This window comes from Arachis ipaensis, chromosome B8 (genome assembly GCF_059453495.1).
Source record: "Arachis ipaensis isolate K30076 ecotype BB chromosome B8, ASM5945349v1, whole genome shotgun sequence".
Classification (NCBI taxonomy): domain Eukaryota; kingdom Viridiplantae; phylum Streptophyta; class Magnoliopsida; order Fabales; family Fabaceae; genus Arachis; species Arachis ipaensis.
This window is the reverse complement of record NC_142443.1, coordinates 57,556,661-57,563,470: the sequence shown is the minus strand read 5'-3', so window position 1 is coordinate 57,563,470 and position 6,810 is coordinate 57,556,661. Positions and strand designations below refer to the sequence as shown.

The window sequence follows — 6,810 nt, the reverse complement described above, 5'->3', positions numbered from 1 at the left end:
CAGTCAGGCGGATATCAAATAGTTATGGATTTTTCGAATATTAATAATAAATAGAAAATAAGGATAGAAATACTTATGTAATTCATTGGTGAGAATTTCAGATAAGCGTATAGAGATACATTCGTTCCTCTGAACCTCTGCTTTCCTGCTGTCTTCATCCAATCAATCTTACTTCTTTCCATGGCTGGCTTTATGTAAGGACATCACCGTTGTCAATGGCTACTTTTTATCCTCTCTGGAAAATGGTCCGATGCGCTGTCACTGCATGGCTAATCTTCTGGAGGCATCACCCTTGTCAATGGCTGCATCCCATCCTCTTGTGAAAATGGTCCAAATGCTCTGTCACAGCACGGCTAATCACCTGAGGTTCTCGATCATACTGGAATAGGATTCACCCTCCTTTTGCGTCTGTCACTACACCCAGCACTCGCGAGTTTGAAGTTCATCACAGTCATTCAATCCCAGAGTCCTACTTGGAATACCACAGACAAGGTTTAGACTTTCCAGACTCTCATGAATGCCACCATTAATCTAGCTTATACCACGAAGATTCTGATTAATAGATCCAAGAGATACTCATTCAATCTAAGGTGGAACGGAAGTGGTTGTCAGACACGCGTTCGTGGGGGAATGATGATGTTTGTCACATTCATCACATTCAGGTTGAAGTGCGAATGAATATCTTAGAAGCAGAATAAGTTGAATTGAATAGAAAAACAGTAGTACTTTGCATTAATCTTTGAGGAACAGCAGAGCTCCACACCTTAATCTATGGAGTGCAGAAACTCTACCGTATGAAAATACATAAGTGATAATCGTTCAGGCATGGCCGAATGGCCAGCCCCCATGAAAGTCTAAGATAGCATAAAACTGATCAAAGATGTCTAATACAATAGTAAAAAGTCCTATTTATAATAAACTAGTTACTAGGGTTTACAGAAGTAAGTAATTGATGCATAAATCCACTTCCGGGGCCCACTTGGTGTGTGCTTGGGCTGAGCTTGAATGTTACATGTGTAGAGGTCAATCTTGGAGTTGAACGCCAGTTTGTAACGTATTTCTGGCGTTCAACTCTGGCTTGTGACGTGTTTCTGGCGTTTAACTCCAGACAGCAGCGTAGAACTGGCGTTCAACGCCCTTTTACGTCGTCTAAACTCAGCCAAAGTATGGACTATTATATATTGATGGAAAGCCTTGGATGTCTACTTTCCAACACAATTGAAAGCGCGCTATTTTGAGTTTTGTAGCTCCAGAAAATCCACTTTGAGTGCAGGGAGGTCAGAATCCAACAGCATCAGCAGTCCTTCTTCAACCTGTGAATCTGATTTTTGCTCAAGTCCCTCAATTTCAGCCAGAAAATACCAAAAATCACAGAAAAATACAAAAACTCATAGTAAAGTCCAGAAATGTAAATTTAACATAAAAAATAATGAAAACATCCCTAAAAGTAACTAGAATCTACTAAACACATACTAAAAACAATGCCAAAAAGCGTATAAATTATCCGCTCATCACAACACCAAACTTAAATTGTTGCTTGTCCCCAAGCAACTGAAAATCAAATAGGATAAAAAGAAGAGAATAAACTATAAATTCCAAACTATCAATGAAACATAGCTCCAATTAAATGAGCGGGACTTGTAGCTTTTTGCCTATTGAATAGTTTTGGCATCTAACTTTATCCATTGAAGTTCAGAATGATTGGCATTTATAGGAACTCAGAGTTCAGATAATGTTATTGATTCTCCTAGTTCAGTATGATGATTCTTGAACATAGCTATTTTATGTGTCTTGGCCGTGGCCCTAAGCACTTTGTTTTCCAGTATTACCACCGGATACATAAATGCCACAGACACATAATTGGGTGAACCTTTTTAGATTGCGACTCAGCTTTGCTAAAGTCCCCAATTAGAGGTGTCCAGGGTTCTTAAGCACACTCTATTTTTGCTTTGGACCTTGACTTTAACCGCTCAGTCTCAAGTTTTCACTTGACACCTTCACGTCACAAGCACATGGTTAGGGATAGCTTGGTTTAGCCGCTTAGGCCAGGATTTTATTCCTTTAGGCCCTCCTATCCACTGATGCTCAAAGCCTTGGGATCCATTTTATTTACCCTTGCCATTTGGTTTTAAGGGTTATTGGCTTTTTTCTCTTGCCTCTTGGTTTTAAGAGCTTTTGGCTTTTTCTGCTTGCTTTTTCTCTTTTTTTTTTTCTGCAAGCTTTGTTCTTTGCTGCTTTTTCTTGCTTCAAGAATCATTTTTATGATTTTTCAGATTATCAAATAACATGTCTCCTTATCATCATTCTTTCAAGAGCCAACATATTTAACATTCTTAAACAACAACTTCAAAAGACATATGCAGTGTTCAAGCATTCATTCAGAAAACAAGAAGCATTGTCACCACATCAATATAATTAAACTAAGTTCAAGGATAAATTCGAAACTCATGTACTTCTTGTTCTTTTGAATTAAAACAGTTTTCATTTAAGAGAGGTGATGGATTCATAGGACATTCATAACTTTAAGACAAAGTTACTAAACACTAATGATCATGTAATGAAGACACAAACATGGATAAGCACTTAACATAGAGAAAACGAAAAACAGAGAATGTAAGAACAAGGAATGAGTCCACCTTAGTGATGGTGGCGTTTCCTTCTTGAGGAACCAATGATGTCCTTGAGCTCTTCTATGTCTCTTCCTTGTCTTTGTTGCTCCTCCCTCATTGCTTTTTGATCTTCTCTTATTTCATGAAGGATGATGGAGTGCTCTTGATGTTCCACCCTTAATTATCCCATGTTGGAACTTAATTCTCCTAGGGAGGTGTTGATTTTCTCCCAATAGTTTTGTGGAGGAAAATGCATTTGATGCATCTCCGGGATCTCATGGTGATGAACTTCATGCGTCTCTTGAGATCCATGAATGGGCTCTCTTGCTTGCTCCATCCTTTTCTTAGTGACGGGCTTCTCTTCCTCAATGGGAATGTCTCCTTCTATGAAAGTTCCAGCTGAGTAACATAGATGGCAAATAAGATGAGGAAAAGCTAGCCTTGCCCCAGGAGAGGGCTTTTCGGCTATTTTGTAGAGTTCAAGGGAGATGACTTCATGAACTTCTACTTCTTCTCCAATCATGACGCTATGGATCATGATGGCCCGATCCACAGTAACTTCAGATCGGTTGCTAGTGGGGATGATGGAGCGTTGGATGAACTCCAACCATCCTCTAGCTACAGGCTTGAGGTCCAGTCTTCTTAATTGAACCGGCTTGCCTTTGGAGTCAATCTTCCATTGAGCTCCTTCCACACATATGTCCATGAGGACTTGGTCCAACCTTTGATTAAAGTTGACCCTTCTAGTGTAGGGGCGTGCATCTCCTTGCATCATAGGCAAGTTAAACGCCAACCTCACATTTTCCGAACTAAAATCTAAGTATTTCCCCCGAACCATTGTAATATAATTATTTGGGTTTGGGTTCTTACTTTGATCATGGTTCCTAGTGATCCATGCATTGGCATAGAACTCTTGAACCATTAGGATACCGACTTGTTGGATGGGGTTTGTTAGAACTTCCCAACCTCTTCTTTGGATTTCATGTCGGATCTCCGGATACTCATTCTTCTTGAGCTTGAAAGGGACCTCGGGGATCACCTTCTTCTTGTCCACAACATCATAGAAGTGGTCTTGATGAGCTTTGAAGATGAATTTTTCCATCTCCCATGACTCAGATTTGGAAGCTTTTGTCTTCCCTTTCCCTTTTCTAGAGGATTCTCCGGTCTTGGGTGCCATCAATGGTAATGGAAAAACAAAAAGCTTATGCTTTTACCACACCAAACTTAGAATATTGCTCGCCCTCGAGCAAGAGAAGAAAGAATAGATGAAGAAGAAGAAGAAATGGAGGAGAGGGAGAGAGAGATGTGTTTCGGCCAAGAAGGGGAAGAGAGGGTTGTTTTGTGTGAAAATGAAGAACAATGGAGGGCTTTATATAGGGAAGGGAGGGGGGTAAGGTTCGGCCATAAGGGTGGGTTTTGGGTGGGAAATTGATTTTGAATTTTGAAGGTAGGTGGGGTTTATGAGGTAGGTTTATGGGGAAGAGTGGATGGATGTGAGTGGTAAAGTGGTTATAGGGAAGAGAGATTGATGTGATTGGTGAAGAGTTTTGGGGAAGAGTGTTTATGGGATTGTGTGAGAGAAGGGTGAGAAGAAGTGAGTGGAGGTAGGTGGGGATCCTGTGGGGTCCACAGATCCTGAGGTGATCCTATAGGGTCCACAGATCCTGAGGTGTTCAAGGATTTACACCCTTGCACCAAATTAGGCATACAAAATGCCCTTGCACACAACTCTGGGCGTTCAACGCCAGATTGGTGCTTGTTCTGGGCGTTGAACGCCCATTTGTTGCCCATTTCTGGCGTTGAACGCCAGAACCATGCTTGTTCTGGGCGTTCAGCGCCAGCTCTTCTCCAGGGTGCAATTCTGGTGTTCAAACGCCCAGATGCTGCCCATTTTGGGCGTTCAGCACCAGAACCATGCTCTATTCTGGCGTTGAACGCCAGCCAGATGCTTCTTACTGGCGTTTAAACGCCAGTAAGGTCTTCCTCCAGGGTGTGATTTTTCTTTTGCTGTTTTTGATTCCGTTTTCAATTTTTATATTTATTTTGTGACTCCACATGATCATGAACCTAATAAAACATGAAAGAACAAGAAAAATAAAATTAGATAAATAAAAATTGGGTTGCCTCCCAACAAGCGCTTATTTAATGTCAATAGCTTGACAGTGGGCTCTCATGGAGCCTCACAGATGTTCAGAGCATTGTTGAGACTTCCCAACACCAAACTTAGAGTTTGGATATGGGAGTTCAACACCAAACTTAGAGTTTGACTGTGGGGGTTCTGGTTGACTCTGTTTTGAGAGAAGCTTACTGTGCCTCTTTTCCATGTTTACAGAAGGGTAACCTTGAGTTGTAAACACAAGGGAGTCCTCATTCAATTAAAGGACTAATTCACCTCTGTCAACATCAATCACAGCTCTTGCTGTGGCTAGGAAAGGTCTTCCAAGGATGATGGATTCATCCTCATCCTTCCCAGTATCAAGGATTATGAAATCAGCAGGGATGTAAAGGCCTTCAACCTTTACTAACACGTCCTCTACTTTTCTATAAGCCTGTTTTCTTGAATTGTCTGCCATCTCTAATGAGATTTTAGTAGCTTGCACCCCAAAGATTCCCAGTTTCTCTATTACAGAGAGGGGCATGAGGTTTATCCCTGAACCAAGGTCACGCAGAGCCTTTTCAAAGATCATGTTGCCTATGGTACAAAGTATTACGAACTTTCCAGGATCCTGTTTCTTCTGAGGCAATGTCAGTTGATCCAGATCACTTAGTTCATTGGTGAACAAGGGAGGTTCATCTTCCTAAGTCTCAATACCAAATAATTTGGCATTCAGCTTCATGATTGCACCAAGGTACTTGGTAACTTGCTCTTCAGTAACATCCTCATTCTCTTCCGAAGATGAATACTCGTCAGAGCTCATGAAAGGCATAAGGAGGTTCAATGGAATCTCTATGGTCTCTAGATGAGTCTCAGATTCCTTTGGTTCCTCAAAGGGAAACTCCTTATTGATCACTGGACGTCCCAGGAGGTCTTCCTCACTGGGATTTACGTCCTCTCCTTCCTCTCCAGGTTCGGCCATGTTGACTATGTCAATGGCCTTGCACTCTCCTTTTGGATTTTCTTCTGTATTGCTTAGGAGAGTACTAGGAGGGATTTCAGTGATCCTTTTACTCAGCTGGCCCACTTGTGCCTCCAAATTTCTAATGGAGGACCTTGTTTCATTCATGAAACTTACAGTGGCCTTAGATAGATCAGAGACTAAGTTTGCTAAATTAGAGGTATTTTGTTCAGAGTTCTCTGTCTGTTGCTGAGTGGATGATGGAAAAGGTTTACTATTGTTAAACCTATTTCTTCCACCATTATTAAAGCCTTGTTGAAGCTTTTGTTGATCCTTCCATAAGAGATTTGGGTGATTTCTCCATGAGGGGTTATAGGTGTTTCCATAAGGTTCACCCATGTAATTCACCTCTGCTATTGCAGGGTTTTCAGGATCATAAGCTTCTTCTCCAGAAGATGCCTCTTGAGTACTGTTGGATGCAGCTTGCATTCCATTCAGACTCTGAGAAATCATATTGACTTGCTGAGTCAATATTTTATTCTGAGCCAATATGGCATTCAGAGTATCAATTTCAAGAACTCCCTTCTTCATAGGCGTCCCATTACTCACAGGATTCTTCTCAGAAGTGTACATGAACTGGTTATTAGCAACCATGTCAATGAGTTCTTGAGCTTCTGCAGGCATTTTCTTTAAGTGAATGGATCCACCTGTAGAGGTATCCAATGACATTTTAGCTAATTCAGACAGACCATCATAGAATATGTCCAGGATGGTCCATTCTGAAAGCATGTCAGAAGGACACTTTTTGGTCAGTTCTTTGTATCTCTCCTAAGCTTCATAGAGGGATTCACCTTCTTTCTGTCTGAAGGTCTGAACATCCACTCTAAGCTTACTTAGCTTTTGAGGAGGAAAGAACTTGGCTAAGAAAGCCTTGACCAGCTTATCCCAAGAGTTCAAGCTATCCTTAGGTTGAGAGTCCAACCATATTCTAGCTCTGTCTCTCACAGCAAAAGGGAAAAGCATGAGCCTGTAGACTTCAGGATCTACTCCATTAGTCTTAACAGTATCATAGATGGAAGTCCATGAAACTTGCAGTTCTGCTGCATCAGAGAAACTAATTGAGGTTTCAGCTCAAAATTGTTTGC

At 41.2% G+C, this 6,810-nt stretch overlaps 1 non-coding gene across 1 annotated transcript; it reads left to right on the top strand.

Moving 5' to 3' along the window:
* The first annotated feature begins 6,448 nt into the window (after positions 1–6,448).
* On the top strand, positions 6,449–6,556 carry LOC148548213 (small nucleolar RNA R71). The gene has a single exon (XR_015897315.1). It is a non-coding gene; the product is annotated as a small nucleolar RNA R71 (small nucleolar RNA).
* The last annotated feature ends 254 nt before the right edge of the window (positions 6,557–6,810 follow it).